This window comes from Ovis aries, chromosome 1 (assembly GCF_016772045.2).
Source record: "Ovis aries strain OAR_USU_Benz2616 breed Rambouillet chromosome 1, ARS-UI_Ramb_v3.0, whole genome shotgun sequence".
In the NCBI taxonomy this organism is placed as follows: Eukaryota; Metazoa; Chordata; class Mammalia; order Artiodactyla; family Bovidae; genus Ovis; species Ovis aries.
The window spans coordinates 2,024,095-2,042,399 of record NC_056054.1 but is presented as its reverse complement, the minus strand read 5'-3'; positions in this window follow the sequence as shown (position 1 = coordinate 2,042,399).

Sequence of the window (18,305 nt, the reverse complement as noted above, 5' to 3'; positions counted from 1 at the left end):
TCAGACACGGAAGGCGCGAGCGGCACGACCCTGTGCCCACGAAGTGCCGGCTCAGGCCAGTCCTCGGGTGGAAGGCAGTTGGGCGGCTGTTTCGGGCTGGGGGAGGGGTGGGGAGGGACTGCTCAGTGGGACGCGGGTTCCTTTGGGGTGAGCGGCCTTAGGGCTGGGCGGAGGTGCTGGTTGCAGGACCCTGTGAACACACTAGATGCTGTGGAATGCTGTGTTTAAAAATGGATAATTTGATATTCTGGGAATTTCATTTTATTTTCTAAAAAAGCAGCCTAAAACCCTGATACCTTGAGGGTTTGGAAACTTGGGGGGCCTGCAGGAAATTCAGGTCCACCTGAGGTCAGGCTTGAGTGGCAGAGCAGGGGCTGATGGTGGGGTCCCTGGGACCTGGGCGCTGAGAAGCAGTCTTGGCTGGGGAGACGTTGGGTAGGGGGCTATCATGGCCCTGCTGTTTCTGAGCCGCCCCCAGGGGCCCTGGCAGCTTCTCCTCGCGCCCTCACTGCCTCTGGGGACAGTGTTGCCTTCAGGACCCAGACAGAATCCTCGTAGCCCTCTGCGGGGCCTGGGGGGTGGGCGGTGGTGTGGAGGCGGGGAGTCCTGTCCCTGGGGGGGTCCCTGCACAAGGACAGACGCAGCTGTTGCCTCCTCTGCTGGCGACAGAGGACAGAGGAGCAAGAGAGAGCTTCCGAGCTGGGGTCGTGTGGCACCACCAGCCTCTCCAGGCTCCCGGGGGATTCTCCCCCACTTCTCTCTACCCGTGAGTAAAAACAGCAGAAACAGGTAGCATGCACACCACAGAGTCTGCTCAACACGTGGGTGATGACACTTACCAGTGGCCCACCCAGGAACGGGCGCCGAGCTTCTCAAGGTGGAGTCTAGACCCCCAGCATCGGTGCCACCCGGCTTGTGGGGAATGCAGGTTCTCAGGCCCCAACCCAAGTGCTTCGGGCGGGGCTAGTGCCCCATGCTGTGGGAGGCCCCCGCTTGGCCCTGGCCGCGGTGATGCAGGCCCTCTGGCTGAGTCAGCCCCCAACCCCATGCACTGGGGTCTCTACATGGGAGCCCCTGGGGTCCCGGCTCTGCCCCCAGGGGAGGCTTGGGCCCCCACTCTGCAGGCCTCCTGGTCAGCGCTGCGGGGCTTCCTAGCATCATTTTCTAGGTGGGTTTTTACCCTCTAGGAAGATTCCTCTTTCCAGGGGCTGGGCCCATCCCTCACCTCCCTAGGGGCCCAGGTGGTGGCTCTCCCCTCAGATGGGGTGGGGAGGGCAGGTGGTCTCTGCCCTGTGGGGCACACGGCCACAGGCACCTCCCAGCTCACGCCAAGTGTGCAAAGGTTGGAAGAACAGTGTAAGAGGCTGAGCTTATCATCAAGCTGCTCACCCAGCCCCCATCCACACGGTCACTTCCAACCTTTGGTCTTTTTCTTTTAAACCTTTTTGAGCCCCTGTTGTCAAAGATAAGTTCTCTGGGAAAGAGCTACTCTTGGAACAGAGGAGGAAGCTTCTGGCTGGAGGGGCAGGCAGCCCTGAGCCCACTGCCAGCCCGGCCCAGATTAGCCCAGCATCCCCCGCTGACCCTCACACAGCGCCAGGTCGGCCACGGTCTTGGGGGCACCCTGCCAGGCTGGCAGAGCCAACACCGCCGCCTCTGCCGTGTTTTCCTGCTTTGCTGTTATCTCCTTTGGCTATGCCACTTGGAGCTGAATAAACTCACCGGGCAGGCGTGGATGTTCGCTGTCATGAAAAGCGTCCGTGATGACGTTTCGATTTCCCCTGAGGAAGTCTAGCTTTGGGTCACCCCAGACCGTTCATTCTCCTCCGTTAAGACCATTAGGAAAGTCCTGCAGAGTCTTCCTTTTGCCAGGAAAGAACTCGGTCCTTCTCCTTCCACCTGTGGTCTCAGGTCTGTCCCTGCCTTGTGCTGCTTGGCTCCGCTCTCAGCGTACAGCAGGCAAGCACAAATATTTTTTTGACATGAAAGGATCTGCTCGATTTCACAAAATCTAAAAGCTAATTCCTGGAACCAGTGCCTGCAGAAATGATTCTCCAGCCAGAGACACAGTCATTTGTTATCATCTTTGGCCGTCGAGCCTGGTGTCTTATCTGAGAAAATATTGCTCCTCGAGGACTCTCTTGTTCTAGAACAAATGCCGCCCTTGGCACTCACGCGCCTATTAGTCTGTGGGCTTCCCAGTCTGGGTGGGTCACCGTTGTGGGTTAAACTGTATCTCCTGAAGACACAGGTCAAGTCCTAGCCCCCAGTGCCTTTACATATGACTTCTTTGGAAATAAGGTTTTTGCAGAAATCAGTTCAGTTCAGTCACTCAGTTGTGTCCTACTCTTTGTGACCCCATGGACTGCAGCACACCAGGCCTCCCAATCTATCATCATCTCCCAGAGCTTGCTCAAATACATGTCCATTGAGTCGGTGATGCCATCCGACCATCTCATCCTCTGTCACCCCCTTCTCCTCTCACCTTCAATCTTTCCCAGCATCAGGGTCTTTTCAAATGAGTCAGTCAGGTCTTTGCATCAGGTGGCCAAAGGATTGGAGTTTCAGCTTCAACATCAGTCCTTCCAATGAACACCCAGGACTGATCTCCTTTAGGACTGACTGACTGGATCTCTTTGCAGTCCAAGGGACTCAAGAGTCTTCCCCAACACCACAGCTCAAAAGCATCAATTCTTTGGCGCTCAGCTTTCTTTATAGTCCAACTCTCACATCCACACATGACCACAGGAAAAACCATAGCCTTGACTATCAAGTTAACATGAGGTCATCCTGGGTGAGGGTGGGCCCTAAGTTCTGTGCCCAGTGTTGTCATGAGGAGAGGGCAGACAGACACACAGGAGGTCACCATGTGATGACAAGGCAGGCCTCAGAGGGCTTTGTCTGCAGACCGTGGCCCGCCTGCAGCCCCCAGAACCTGGAGGCGCGGGGAGGACCCTCCCCAGGGCCTTCCGAGGGCGAGAGGCCCCAGGGCACTTTAGTTTCGGTTTCCGCCCTCCATTCAGTTCAGTTCAGTTCAGTTCAATCGCTCAGTCATGTCAGACTCTTTGCGACCGCATGAATCGCAGCACGCCAGGCCTCCCTGTCCATCACCAACTCCCAGAGATCACTCAGACTCGCGTCCATCGAGTCAGTGATGCCATCCAGCCATCTCATCCTCTGTCGTCCCCTTCTCCTCCTGCCCTCAATCCCCCCCCAGCATCAGAGTCTTTTCCAAAGAGGTGACTCTTCGCATGAGGTGGCCAAAGTACTGGAGTTTCAGCTTTAGCATCACTCCTTCCAAAGAAATCCCAGGGCTGATCTCCTTCAGAATGGACTGGTTGGAACTCCTTGCAGTCCAAGGGACTCTCAAGAGTCTTCTCCAACACCACACTTCAAAAGCATCAATTCTTTGGCACTCAGCCTTCTTCATAGTCCAATTCTCACACCCATACATGACCACTGGAAAAACCATAGCCTTGACTAGATGGATCTTAGTCGGCAAAGTAATGTCTCTGCTTTTGAATATGCTATCTAGGTTGGTCATAACTTTTCTTCCAAGGAGTAAGTGTCTTTTAATTTCCTGGCTGCAGTCACCATCTGCAGTGATTTTGGAGCCCCCCCCCCCCAAATAAAGTCTGACACTGTTTCCACTGTTTCTCCATCTATTTCCCATAGAGTGATGGGACCAGATGCCATGATCTTTGTTTTCTGAATGTTGAGCTTTAAGCTGACTTTTTCACTCTCCACTTTTACTTTCATCAAGAGGCTTTTTAGTTCCTCTTCACTTTCTGCCATAAGGGTGGTGTCATCTGCATATCTGAGGTTACTGATATTTCTCCCGGCAATCTTGATTCCAGCTTGTGTTTCTTCCAGTCCAGCATTTCTCATGATGTACTCTGCAAAGAAGTTAAATAAGCAGGGTGACAATATACAGCCTTGACGTACTCCTTTTCCTATTTGGAACCAGTCTGTTGTTCCATGTCCAGTTCTAACTGTTGCTTCCTGACCTGCATACAGATTTCTCAAGAGGCAGGTCAGGTGGTCTGGTATTCTCTCTCAGAATTTTCTACACTTCATTGTGATCCACACAGTCAAAGGCTTTGGCATAGTCAATAAAGCAGAAATAGATATTTTTCTGGAACTCTCTTGCTTTTTCCATGATCCAGCAGATGTTGGCAATTTGATCTCTGGTTCCTCTGCCTTTTCTAAAACCAACTTGAACATCAGGAAGTTCACGGTTCACGTATTGCTGAAGCCTGGCTTAAAGAATTTTGAGAATTACTTTACTAGCGTGTGAGATGAGTGCAATTGTGCGGTAGTTTGAGCCTTCTTTGGCATTTCCTTTCTTTGGAATTGGAATGAAAACTGACCTTTTCCAGTCCTGTGGCCATTGCTGAGTTTTCCCAATTTGCTGGCATATTGAGTGCAGCACTTTGACAGCATCATCTTTCAGGATTTGAAATAGCTCAACTGGAATTCCATCACCTCCACTAGCTTTGTTCGTAGTGATGCTTTCTAAGGCCCACTTGACTTCACATTCCAAGATGTCTGCTTCAGGGAGAGAGAAACTTGTGAGGCTCAGAGCTGTCCCTGGCAGACTGGCCACAGGGCCCCGTGGGACCACCAAGGCCTGAGAGGAGCGGGACCGTGTCCCCTGGTTTCTGCGGGCCGACCGAGGCTCCAGGTTGTTCTCTGTCTTACAGGCAAAACCCTCACAGGCGCACTCCCCTCGAAGGGCTGATTTTAAACCTACATGAGAAGGTTCTCTTGGATTTCACTTGCTGTCTACAAACAGGATGTCACGGGAGCAAGTCCGTGAAGTCAGGTCAGGGGACAACAGGCAGTGCGCGGGCTGGTGAGTCCTGCGCTTGGATTCACGAGACCAACCTGGGCTCAGCCCCCTCGGAGGCCTTTGCTCTCTAGCGTCCCCACTTCCTCGGTCCTTTGAAGCTGGCAGCCTTGCTATCTATTCCACGTGAGCTCAGTGCGTCTCCCTCCTCCTGCGCTATTATGCCTTAAAATAGAATGTCTGTGTGTCTTTTCATTGAAAGTGCTGTATAAATATTTTCCAACGGCAGGAAAATGGCCTTCCTTCCCAGTCACGTGTCTGCCATTCCCGTCATGCTGACGTGCTTTTGGCCATGTCAGCTCCTGCCTGGTGAGGAATGCCCCGACGGGACCCGCCTGCCGCTGGCCTGGCTCCGGGGACCCGCCTGCCACTGGCCTGGCTCTGGCGGCCTTTCTTAGACGCCTCGGACCCCCGGCAGGGTCGCAGCTCAGCCCTCACCTTCACGCCCAGGTTCACTGTCCCCGGCATCTCCGCATCCCCGCCTGACCATGCCGGTGCCTCAGCCCTGCACCCAGGAGGGGGCCCCTCTCGCCCTCCCCGAGCCCCGCCTCCCAGCCAGAGCCTCGCCTCCCAGCCGGTTCCTGTCTCCAAAGGCTACCCAGCGTCTGGCCACCCCGGCCGCGTGCGGGGCCTCCTGCATGGTGTGTTCTGGCCCCGGCATCTCTCATCCAGACACGGGGACACCCTTGACTTGGCTCCCAGCCTCATGCTTCCCTCTCCAGCCCATTGCTTGCTTAGGAGCAAGACTGGACATTTTAAATGTAATTTTTTAAAATTGTGGAAAAATACACATGACATAGACTTCACCCTCTCAGCTGCTTTAACTGCACAGTTCTGTGGGCCTAGGGCACATTCACTTTGTTGAACAACCATCACTACCATCCACCACCAAAGTTTTTATCTTCCCAAATGAAACTGTCTCCACTAAATACACTCACTCCCCAGCCCCTGACAAGCCCCATTCAGCTCTCTGTGGATCTGACTCCTCTAGGGACCTCCCATAAATGGGACCACGCCGTATTTGTCCTTTTCTGACTGGGCTATTTAACTTAGCAGCTACGTCCTCAAAGCTCATCCACGTCGTCGCAGGTGTCACAGTCTCCTTCCTTGTTAAGGCTGAGCCACACTCCCATCCCACGGGCGGACCACGTTTTGCTTCTTCATTCATCCACCGACGACACCTAGCTCGTCTCCACCTTTTGGCTGTTGTGAATAATGCTGCTGTAAACGTAGGCGTGCAAATACTTGAGCTCCTGCTTTCAATTATTCTGGGTATTTGCCCCAAAGTGGAATTGCTGGATCACACGGTAATTCTGTTTAACCTTTGGAGGAACTGCTGTACTGTTTTCCATAGGACGGGTCTTTAAAAAGCCTGGAGCAGACGACCTCGCTCCCGGGGCGTGCACCAAGGCCTCTCCTGCCGTGCCCCCGCCTTTCCGGCCTGCTCTCCTGCCCTCTCGGCCTGCTCTCCTGCTCCGTCCGCCATCCTGCCCTCTGTAGTTAGGCCTGCCCCCTCTCACACCCGCGGGTCCTGCTGCTTCTGTGCCCGCAGCTGTCCGCCTCCTCGCTGGCTTTATTTCAGTTCCTCCCAGCTCAGGTCAGTCCCTGGCCTGCACGTCGTCTGTTGCCTTCTCTCTCTGCTGTATAACCATGGGCTCACCTGTGAGAAGGAACACGGTCTGTGGGTCAGCTTTGTCCTCGTGGCTTAGACCCCGGCACAGGCAGGTGTTGAAAGAAGGAAAGAATGACGGGACAAAAGCACTGAGGAAGTTATCCGCGATGGAGAGAAGTGTAACATGATAAAAATGGCTCTGCAAACAGAGCAGTGGGACTCTGGGTCTATGATTACATCACTCCAGTGTTCTTGCCTGGAGAATCACATGGACACAACAGCCTGGTGGGCTACAGCTCATGGGGTCACAAAGAGTTGGACACGACTGAGTGACTGGGCACAGCAACTTAAAAATCAGTTCAATAATCGGCATAGTGACTTCAGTCACTCAGTCATGTCTGACTCTAAACTGTTGCTTCTTGACCTGCATACAGATTTCTCAGGAGGCAGTTAAGGTGGTCTGGTATTCCCATCTCTTGAAGAATTTTCCACAGTTTGTTGTGATATACACAGTCAAAGGCTTTGGCATAGTCAGTAAAGCAGAAGTAGATGTTTTTCTGGAATTCTCTTGTTTCTTCTGTGATCCAGGGGATGTTGGCAATTTGATCTCTGGTTCCTCTGTCTTTTCTAAATCCAGCTTGAACATCTGGAAGTTCATGGTTCACGTACTGCTGAAGCCTGGCTTGGAGAATTTTGAGCATTACTTTGCTAGGTAGTTTGAACAGTCTTTGGCATTGCCCTTCTTTGGGATTGGAATGAAAACTGACCTTTTCCAGTCCTGTGGCCACTGCTGGGTTTTCCAAATTTGCTGGCATATTGAATGCTGCACTTTCACAGCATCCTCTCTTAGGATTTGAAGTAGCTCAACTGGAATTCCATCACTTCCACTAGCTTTGTTCATAGTGATGCTTCCTAAGGCCCACTTGACTTCACATTCTAGGATGTCTGGCTCTAGGTGAGTGATCACACCATCATGATTATCTGGGTCATGAAGATCTTTTTTGTACAGTTCTGTGTATTCTTGCCACCTCTTCTTAACATCTTCTGCTTCTGTTAGGTTCATACCGTTTCTGTTCTTCATTATGCCCATCTTTGCATGAAATGTTCCCTTAGTATCTCTAATTTTCTTGAAGCGATCTCTAGTCTTTCCCATTCTATTGTTTTCCTCTATTTCTTTGCACTGATCGCTGAGGAAGGCTTTCTTATGGCTCCATGCTATTCTTTGGAACTCTGCATTCAGATGGGTGTGTCTTTCCTTTTCTCCTTTGACTTTCACTTCTCTTCTCAGCTATTTGTAAGGCCTTGTCAGACAACCATTTTGCCTTTTTCCATTTGTTTTTCTTGGGGATGGTCTTGAACACTGCCTTCTGTATAATGTCACAAACCTCCATCCATTGTTCTTGAAGCACTTTACCTATCAGATCTACTCCCTTGAATCTATTTGTCCATGGAATTCCCCAGGCCAGAATACTGGAGTGCATAGCCTTTTCCTTCTCCAGGGGATCTTCCCAACCCAGGGATCGAGCCCAGGTCTCCTGCACTGCAGGCAGATTCTTTACCAGTAGCTGGGCCACAAGGGTAGCCTGGAATAATGACTTAGTGATTCCAATTGCTGGATGCCATGATCTTAGTTTTCTGAATGTTGAGTTTTAAGCCAAATTTTTTAACTCTCCTCTTTCACTTTCATCAAGAGACTCTTTAGTTCTTCTTCACTTTCTGCCATAAGTGTGGTGTCATCAGCATATCTGAGGTTATTGATATTTCTCCCAGCAATCTTGATTCCAACACAGTCAATATCATGGCATCTGGTCCCATCACTTCATGGCAAACAGATGGGGAAATAGTGGAAATAGTGGCAGACTTTATTTTGGGGGGCTCCAAAATCACTGCAGATGGTGACTGAAGCCATGAAATTAAAAGACGCTTACTCCTTGGAATAAAAGTTATGACAAGTCTAAACAGTATATTAAAAAGCAGAGACATTAGTTTGCCAACAAAGGTTCATCTAGTCAAGGCTATGGTTTTTCCAGTAGTCATGTATGAATGTGAGAATTGGACTATAAAGAAAGCTGAGCACCAAAAAATTGATGCTTTTGAACTGTGGTGTTGGAGAAGACACTTGAGAGTCACTTGGACTGCAAGGAGATCCAACCAGTCCATCCTAAAGGAGATCAGTCCTGAATATTCATTGGAAGGACTGATGTTGAAGCTAAAACTCCAGTACTTTGGCCACCTGATGCGAGGAACTAACTCATTGGAAAAGACCCTGAGGCTGGGAAAGATTGAAGGTGGGAGGAGAAGGGGACGACAGAGGATGAAATGGTTGGATGGCATCACCGACTCAATGGACATGAGTTTGAGTGAACTGAGAGTTGGTGATGGACAGGGAGGCCTAGTGTGCTGCAGTCCATGGGGTTGCAAAGAGTCAGACATGATTGAGAGACTGAACTGACTAACTGATTCCAGTTACCACCAGGAAGCCTGTGTCAGACAGCTGGGGTTTTATCAGAGGGGAGGATTTTGACCAAAGGTCCCCACATGAAGTATTGTCAGGCCATGAAGTGGGGTGTATCCTGTATGGGAAGTTTCTGTAGAGGACAATCTTCTGACCCACCAGTGTGACTGGCTGAAGCTTTGCATATAAATCTTGGGAGGGATTTTTTCTTTGACTTCTTAATTGAGTGGGGAAACCCTTAAAGCCACTGATAACCAATATCCCTGACTAACAGTGATGTAAAAATTCTCCGTGCAATACTAGTAGGCTGAATCCAGCAGCACACTAATAGGGTCACACACTATGGCCAAGTGGGATTTATCCCTGGGATGCAAGGATGGTTCAACATATGTAAATCAAGCACTGTGATGCATCACATTTACAGAATGAAAGATAAAAACCACATGACCATCCCAGCAGATGCAGAAAAATAATTTGACAAAAGTCAACATTCATTTATGAAACATAATATCCACAAAGTTGATATAGAAGGAGTTTATCACAACACAAGATGGCCTACACTTGAAAAGCCCACAAGTAACATCATAATCAATAGGGAAAAATAAAAGCTCTTCTTCTAAGATTTGGTACAAGAAAAGGATGCCCACTCTCACCTCTTCTATTCAGCATAGGACTACTGGAAATTCTAGCCACAGCAATTAGGCAAGAAAAAGAAATAAAAGAAATCCAAACCAGAAAATAAGACTTAAAATTATCTCTATTTTCAGATAGCATGATCACACATGTAGAAAACACTGGAGACTGTTAGAACTCAAACAACTTTTAGAACTAACAAATCAATTTAGTAAAGTTGTAGGATAAAAAAGTCAACATACAAACATCAATGACATTTTTATACATAGTGAACTACCTCAAAGGGAAATTAAGAAAATAATCTCTTTGATAGTAGCAACAAAGAGTAAAATACTTCAGGATAAACTTAACCAAAGAGGTGAAAGGCTTGTAGAGTGGAAATTTTAAAACAATGATGAAGGAAAGTCAAGACACAGATTAATGGGAAGATATTCTGTGTGCATGGGCTAAAAGAATCAATGTTGTTACAAAGTCCATATTACTCAAAGTGATCTTCAGAATCAGTGCAGTCTCTATCAAAATCCTAATGGCATCCTTGTATAGAAACAGAAAAAGCAATCCTAAAATCCATATGGAACCACAGAAGACCCAGATCAGAAAAAGTAGTCTTTTGAAAGAAGAACATAGATAGAGGCATACTTCCGGGTTTCAAAACATGTTAGAACGTGACAGTAATCAGAACAGTCTGGCGCTTGTATAAACACAGACATGGAGACGAATGGAGCAGGATAGATAGCATAGAAGTGAGCCCACGCATTCATGGTCATTTCATCTTCAGCACTGGAGAAGGAAATGGCAACCCACTCCAGTGTTCTTGCCTGGAGAATCCCAGGGATCGCGGAGCCTGGTGGGCTGCCATCTATGGGGTCACACAGAGTTGGACACGACTGAAGTGACTTAGCAGCAGCAGCAGCATCTTCAGCAAGGTGCCAATGAGTTTTTTCCAATGAGTCAACTCTTCGCATGAGGTGGCCAAAGTACTGGAGTTTCAGCTTTAGCATCATTCCTTCCAAAGAAATCCCAGGGCTGATCTCCTTTAGAATGGACTGGTTGGATCTCCTTGCAGTCCAAGAGACTCTCAAGAGTCTTCTCCAACACCACAGTTCAAAAGCATCAATTCTTTGGTGCTCAGCCTTCTTCGCAGTCCACCTCTCACATCCATACTTGACCACAGGAAAAACCATAGCCTTGACTAGATGGACCTTAGTCGACAAAGTAATGTCTCTGCTTTTGAATATGCTATCTAGGTTGGTCATAACTTTTCTTCCAAGGAGTAAGCGTCTTTTAATTTCCTGGCTGCAGTCACCATCTGCAGTGATTTTGGAGCCCCCCAAAATAAAGTCTGACACTGTTTCCACTGTTTCCTCATCTATTTTCCATGAAGTGATGGGACCAGATGCCATGATCTTCGTTTTCTGAATGTTGAGCGTTAGGCCAACTTTTTCGCTCTCCTCTTTCACTTTCATTGAGAGGCTTTTTAGCTCCTCTTCACTTTCTGCCATAAGAGTGGTGTCATCTGCGTATCTGAGGTTATTGATATTTCTCCCGGAAATCTTGATTCCAGCTTGTGCTTCTTCCAGTCCAGCATTTCTCATGATGTATTCTGCATAGAAGTTAAATAAGCAGGGTGACAATATATAGCCTTGATGTACTCCTTTTCCTATTTGGAACCAGTCTGTTGTTCCATGTTCAGTTCTAACTGTTGCTTCCTGACCTGCATACAGATTTCTCAAGAGGCAGGTCACATGGTCTGGTTTTCCCATCTCTTGAGGAATTTTCCACAGTTTATTGTGATCCACACAGTCAAAGGCTTTGGCATAGTCAATAAAGCAGAAATAGATATTTTTCTGGAACTCTCTTGCTTTTTCCATGATCCAGCAGATGGTGGAAATTTGATCTCTGGTTCCTCTGCCTTTTCTAAAACCAGCTTGAACATTAGGAAGTTCATGGTTTACGTATTGCTGAAGCCTGGCTTGGAGAATTTTGAGCATTACTTTACTAGCATGTGAGATGAGTGCAATTTTGTGGTAGTTTGAGCATTCTTTGTCATTGCCTTTCTTTGGGGTTGGAATGAAAACTGACCTTTTCCAGTCCTGTGGCCACTGCTGAGTTTTCCAAATTTGCTGGCATATTGAGTGCAGCACTTTGACAGCATCATCTTTCAGGATTTGAAACAGCTCCACTGGAATTCCATCACCTCCACTAGCTTTGTTCATAGTGATGCTTTCTAAGGCCCACTTGACTTCACATTCCAAGATGTCTGGCTCTAGATTAGCAATCACATCATCATGACTATCTGGGTCGTGAAGATCTTTTTTGTACAATTCTTCCGTGTATTCTTGCCATCTCTTCTTAATATCTTCTGCTTCTGTTAGGTCCATACCATTTCTGTCCTTTATTGAGCCAATCTTTGCATGAAATATTCCCTTGGTATCTCTAATTTTCTTGAAGAGATCTCTAGTCTTTCCCATTCTGTTGTTTTCCTCTATTTCTTTGCATCGATCACTGAAGAAGGCTTTCTTATCTCTTCTTGCTATTCTTTGGAACTCTGCATTTAGATGCCTATATCTTTCCTTTTCTCCTTTGCTTTTCACCTCTCTTTTCTTCACAGCTATTTGTAAGGCCTCCCCAGACAGCCATGCACTGGTCATAGCAAACACCCTCTTCCAACAACACAAGAGAAGACTCTACACATGGACATTGCCAGGTGGTCAACACTGAAATCAGGTTGATTATATTCTTTGCAGCCAAAGATGGAGAAGCTCTGTACAGTCAACGGAAACAAGACCAGGAGCTGACTGTGGCTCAGATCATGAACTCCTTATTACCAAATTCAGACTCAAATTGAAGAAAGTAGGGAAAACCGCTAGACCATTCAGGTATGACCTAAATCAAATCCCTTGTGATTATACAGTGGAAGTGAGAAATAGATTTAAGGGCCTAGATCTGAGAGAGTGCCTGATGAACTATGGAATGAGGTTCGTGACATTGTACAGGAGACAAGGATCAAGACATCCCCATGGAAAAGAAATGCAAAAAAAGCAAAATGGCTGTCTGGGGAGGCCTTACAAATAACTGTGTTTGCACCATGGGAGGGAAAAAAGACAAAAAATGGTTCAGCATTGGTGGTTGGGCATAGACTTGGATTACTATGACACTGAATGGTTTACCCTGGAAATGAACAGAGATCATTCTGTCGTTTTTGAGACTGCACCCAAATAGTACATTTTGGGCTCTTTTGTTGACCATGAGGGATACTCCATTTCTTCTAAGGGATTCTTGCCCACAGTAGTAGATATAATGGTCATCTGAATTAAAGTCTTCCATTCCAGTCCATTTTAGTTCACTGATTCCTAAAATGTCGATGTTCACTCTTGCCCTCTCCTGTTTGACCACTTCCAATTTACTTTGATTCATGGACGTAACATTCCAGATTCCTATGCAGTATTGCTCTTTACACCATCGGACCTTACTTTCACCACCAGACACATCCACAGCTGGGCATTGTTTCTGCTTTGGCTCAGCCTCTTCATTCTTTCTGGTGCTGTTTCTTTTTTTTTTTTATTAAAATTTTTATTTTTACCTTATTTTACTTTACAATACTGTATTGGTTTTGCCATACATTGACATGAATATGCCACGGGTGTACACAAGTTCCCAAACATGAACCCCCCTCCTACCTCCTAGCCCATATCATCTCTCTGGATCATCCCCGTGCACCAGCCTCAAGCATCCTGTATCCTGCATCGGACATAGACTGGCGATTCATTTCTTACATGATAGTATGCATGTTTCAATGCCATTCTCCCAAATCATCCTGCCCTCTCCCTCTCTCTCAGAGTCCAAAAGTCTGATCTACACATCTGTGTCTCTTTTGCTGTCTCGATACAGGGTCATCATTACCATCTTTCTAAATTCCATATATATGTGTTAGTATGCTATATTGGTGTTTTTCTTTCTGGCTTACTTCACTCTGTATAATAGGCTCCAGTTTCATCCACCTCATTAGAACTGATTCAAATGTATTCTTTTTAATGGCTGAGTAATACTCCATTGTGTATATGTACCACAGCTTTTTTATCCATTCGTCTGCTGATGGACATCTAGGTTGTTTCCATGTCCTGGCTATTATAAACAGTGCTGCGATGAACACTGGGGTACATGTGTCTCTTGGAACAAAATAGAAAGCCCAGAAATAAATCCACACACATATGGACACCTTATCTTTGATAAAGGAGGCAAGAATATACAATGGAGTAAAGACAATCTCTTTAACAGGTGGTGCTGGGAAAACTGGTCAACCACTTGTAAAAGAATGAAACTAGATCACTTTCTAACACCACACACAAAGATAAACTCAAAATGGATTAAAGATCTAAACGTAAGACCAGAAACTATAAAACTCTTAGAGGAGAACATAGGCAAAACACTCTCCAACATAAATCACAGCAGGACCCTCTATGATCCACCCCCCAGAATACTGGTGCTGTTTCTTAGCTGTTCTCGGGAAGTATACTGGACACCTACTGACCCGGGGGGTTCATCTTTCAGTGGCATATCTTTTTGCCTTTGCAAAATGCTATTTTTATTTGGCAGTTATACCTCAATGAAGCTAAAAAATGGTACCAATGTACTAAACTATTATAAATATATCTTTAAATCAATTAGGTCTCTGTACTCCAGGGGATATGAGGTCTCCTGACCTGCCATATCAGTCTGGGGTTTTCAGTGGGTCAATGTTAGCAAAATGCACACTTATGGTGATTACCTGAACTTTGTCCTGTTGATATAAAACACCTAACATGTGAGCCAAGTTGTTGCCATGGTGAATATATGTAAGGCTATAAGTCAGTCAATTTCCCTGATGGTCTTGGTGTTGGGAGACATTAAAAATAACTGAGGATTGCTATTTAGACCCCCCTTTTCATAGGCATGAGTCATTTTCTTAGCAACCGTAATATTGCGCGAGCTTGTCATCGGATGCACCATGTAATGAATGCTGGCTGGCCTTTGGAGGGCAAGCCTGGGTGCCGTATCAGCGATGGTTTTGGTCTGATGCCACCACCAGCATTTCCAGAGGGAGAGTCGGCTGCGGGCGTCCTTGTTTGTCACCAGGGCAGGAAGAAGCCATTAAATATAAAAATGCTGACGCTGACTTTGCTGTCTAGCACAGGGAACATGGCTCAGCTCTCTGTAATGGCCTGTGCAGGCAAAGAATCTAAGAGTGGAGGGTGTGTGTATATGTGTGTGTGTCTGTCTGGGCCTCCCAGCTGATGCGGTGGCAAAGAATCCACCTGCCACGCAGGAGGTGTGGGGTTGATCCCTGGATCAGAAAGACCCCCTGAAGAAGGGCAAGGCAACCCACTCCAGTACTCTTGTCTGGAGAATCCCACGAACAGAGGAGCCTGGTGTAGCCATACTTCAATAGAAATTGTTTGAAAAAGGATCTTTCTGGCATGATTTTACACCTATCATGTATTCACTATCAAACATTCTAAATAAGAAATCTGCAGTTTAGGTTTCGTGAGTTCCTCCCCTCGGGGCGCTGTTCTGACAGGGCCAAGGTCTGCAGATGTCAAGGACGATGCTCAGAGGGAGGCTACACAGCCAGGAGACACACTGGTGTCCATTTCCCAGGGCCTCTGAGCTGCTGGAGGTGACCCCTGCACTCTGGTGGGGGCTGCAGGCATTCTGGTCGGTCACCTATGGTGGAGTCTGCCCAGTGGGGCTCTGGGTGCGTGGCCAAAGATCAAGGCCAACGTCAGCTTTCTTCTCTGTCCAGAACTTTCCACTGTGGTCGTTTTGTCCTGAGAAACCCACAGTTCCCGAATGGTAGCCTGTGCCCGAGACCCTTCTCCAAGGAGGGTTTTAGCTGGTTGACCTGGGGTCCCTGGCGGGGCAGATGAACAATAGCAGTGAGGAGTTAGCCTTCAGTTACGCTGCTGTGTTCTGTGCTAAGTCCCTCCATTCGTGTCTGACTCTTGGCAACCCAGTAGACCGTAGCCCCCAGGCTTCTCTATCAGTGGGATTCTCCAGGGAAGAATGCTGGAGTAGGTTGCCCTGCCCTCCTCCAGGGATCTTACCCCACCCAGGGATCGAACCCACGTCTCTTATGTCTCCTGCATTGGCAGGCGGGGTCTTTAGCGCCACCTGAGAAGCCCATCGTTTATGTTAGAACAGCTGTTAGATGAAATAGGACGACTTTCTCGGTCACGATCAGCAGTTACACCCGCTGTGCATTCACGCGTGTTAGGCGCCGCGCTGAGCATTCTCCGTGTAGGGTACATAACCTGCCTACCGTGGGAATCAGCAGGGAAGTATCTCTGAAGGAGCAATGTAGGTATCAAGGAAGAAAGTATGTATAAGCCAAGAGAGAGAACGTTCCGGATTAACGTAGCAGTTTCTCCTGAAAAGAGAAGAAAAAAGCAGTAAGCTGGAACTTTACAACCAGCAACTCTTATCTCAACGTTTCTCTGACAAGGAGAGCTGGGAGGATGGGAGCGGTTTACCGGGAAGAAAAGCAGGAGTGTCCGCCCAAGACCAGAGTCTGAACCTAAAGGTGCCTTTGCCCGACTGCCGCTGCTGTCAGAATGCAAGTGAGGAGAACCAGGCTGACGGCGCCAACGCTTCAGCGAGTGAACGGGAAGATAACCTCGGGCCAAGGATCAGAACAAGAGGAATGAGAACACGTTTAAACGAGGGGGCAGGATTCTGGGGCGCCCTGAGGCTAGAGCCTGGAAAGCCCGAACGCAGACAGCAGCAGCTCCTTCAGAAGCAGAGCAGCACGGAAATCAGGGCGCCATCGCCGAAGGGCTTTTCCGGAAATACAGCAAGGTCGGGAAAAGCAGAGTCACGCGACCTCTAGGACACTGAATCAGCAGCCACAGGTGTGACAAATGCTTCCTTGTTCAGCATCAGAGAGAATCTGCCGGAGGCCAAGTGCGATGAACTGGCTCCTGGGGGTCTCCCAGCCCGGCACCGCCCCCCACCACTGATCGTTGCTCCCCGGACATTCGTGGAGTGAAAGACTGAACCCATCAGAAGATCTGCCTGGTGAAGCAAGAGCCAAAGAGGGTGGGACGCTGTGTGCCAAACAGGATGGTCTGTTGCCAGGGTCCTTCCAAGTGCCCCCCAGATCCCCTTCCTTCTGAGAGCACCCCAAACTCCTGGATGCGGTGCTGCCACCGATGAGGTGATGGGCAGTGATGCCAGCTTCCCTGGGCGAGTGAACAGAACCCCAAACTCCCGGATGCAATGGTGCTCCAGGGAGCACCACTGCCCGAGGGCTGGGAGAGCTTTCGCAGGGAGACTGTTTCCCTGAAAAGCGGGCTGGGATAGCTTTCTGTGGTCCTTAGAATCTGCATCTGCAGTACCCAGAATGCTTCGCGCCCTCCCCAGCAGAGTTACAAGCAGGGTTTACTTTCTATGTTCAAGCAAAAGACACCAGAATACAGAGACCCTGGAAGAGGGTGGGGAAGGCAGGATGGGGCCCGCTGAGGGTCAGTGCCAAAGCGGGGCCCCTGCCCCAGGCGGGGGTCCTGGGAAGCAGGGAAGGGGTGGAAAGTCGCCAAGGGCCCACTGGCTGACTCTCCCTGGGCCTGATCTGGCCCTCCCCCACCCGGCTTGGACAGGTCCCTCTGGCAGGACTGGTCTGGGTTCATGGGGCTCCTCCCGCGTGGATGGACCTGAAATCCGCCTGATGCCAAACAGGAGTCATCCATGGAATGGTGGACAGAGGAGGAGTCTCGACAAGTCAGAGGGAGAGAAATTGAGCTTGGCCCACGTGGGGCAGAGGGTCCCCCACAGAGACAGCCCCACGCAGGTCATGTTGCAGGGCCTCCACTGGGGTGAGCCAGGACACTGGGGTGTCTGGGGACTCAGCCCCCCCTCCCCACCGAGGGCTGCAGGGCTAGGGTAGGGGGCACGTCCTCTGGGTCTGGAGGGGGTGCTGAGACCCTCTCCCTGCCTTCCTGTCTCTACCGGTACCCAGAAAGTTGCTGCCAACCTGTTTCCCAAACGAGAGAACATGCTGGAAGATTTATTTTCTGCCGAAAGACATAAAACAAATAGGAAATATTATTTCAGAGAGCTGGAGCTGGGTAATTATTTATGAATGTATTACCGACCATATGGTTTCCCACGCTGGTTTGAGGGGGGTAATGATTTTTATAATTACCTGTGTTTAGAAATACCTTCATGCAAAGAAGTAAATATGCCTCCTACTGAGAACAGAAACAGTCTCTCTGCTTCCATAATTAGTGAGCATTTCTTTAGCTAAAGCCTGAAATTACTTTTGGTTTCTCGGGGCAATGGGGGACCGAGGCCTGGGGCCAGGACCCAGCCTGTGGCCCTCCCCTCTCTCCCAGGCATCTTCCATAGACTGCCTGCTGGTCTGACTGAGGTGACTAGGGCTTGAGGGGGTGGGGGTCAGGCCCAGGCCTGCCCTCGGGGCTCAGGACCCCCGCCCTGTCCACGTCCGACTCTGCGGCCCCTTCTCTCCAGCCATCTGCGGCAGGCCCTTCTCCTGTGTCCAGACCACCTTCTATGGCACGTGGCCTGTCGCGTCCCCGTCTGGAGACTCTGGCCCCGTGGTCCACAGTGGCAGTCCCTCACTGCTCGTGGTGCGAGACGTGGGCAGAGCAGGGCACAGAGTTGAGCTGATGGCAAGCGCAGGGCGACTTGGAAGCTCTTTCCTTCTTGGATGATGTCTTTCCTGCTTTGAGGGGGTGAAGTGTTTTCTCTAATGGACTGATGGG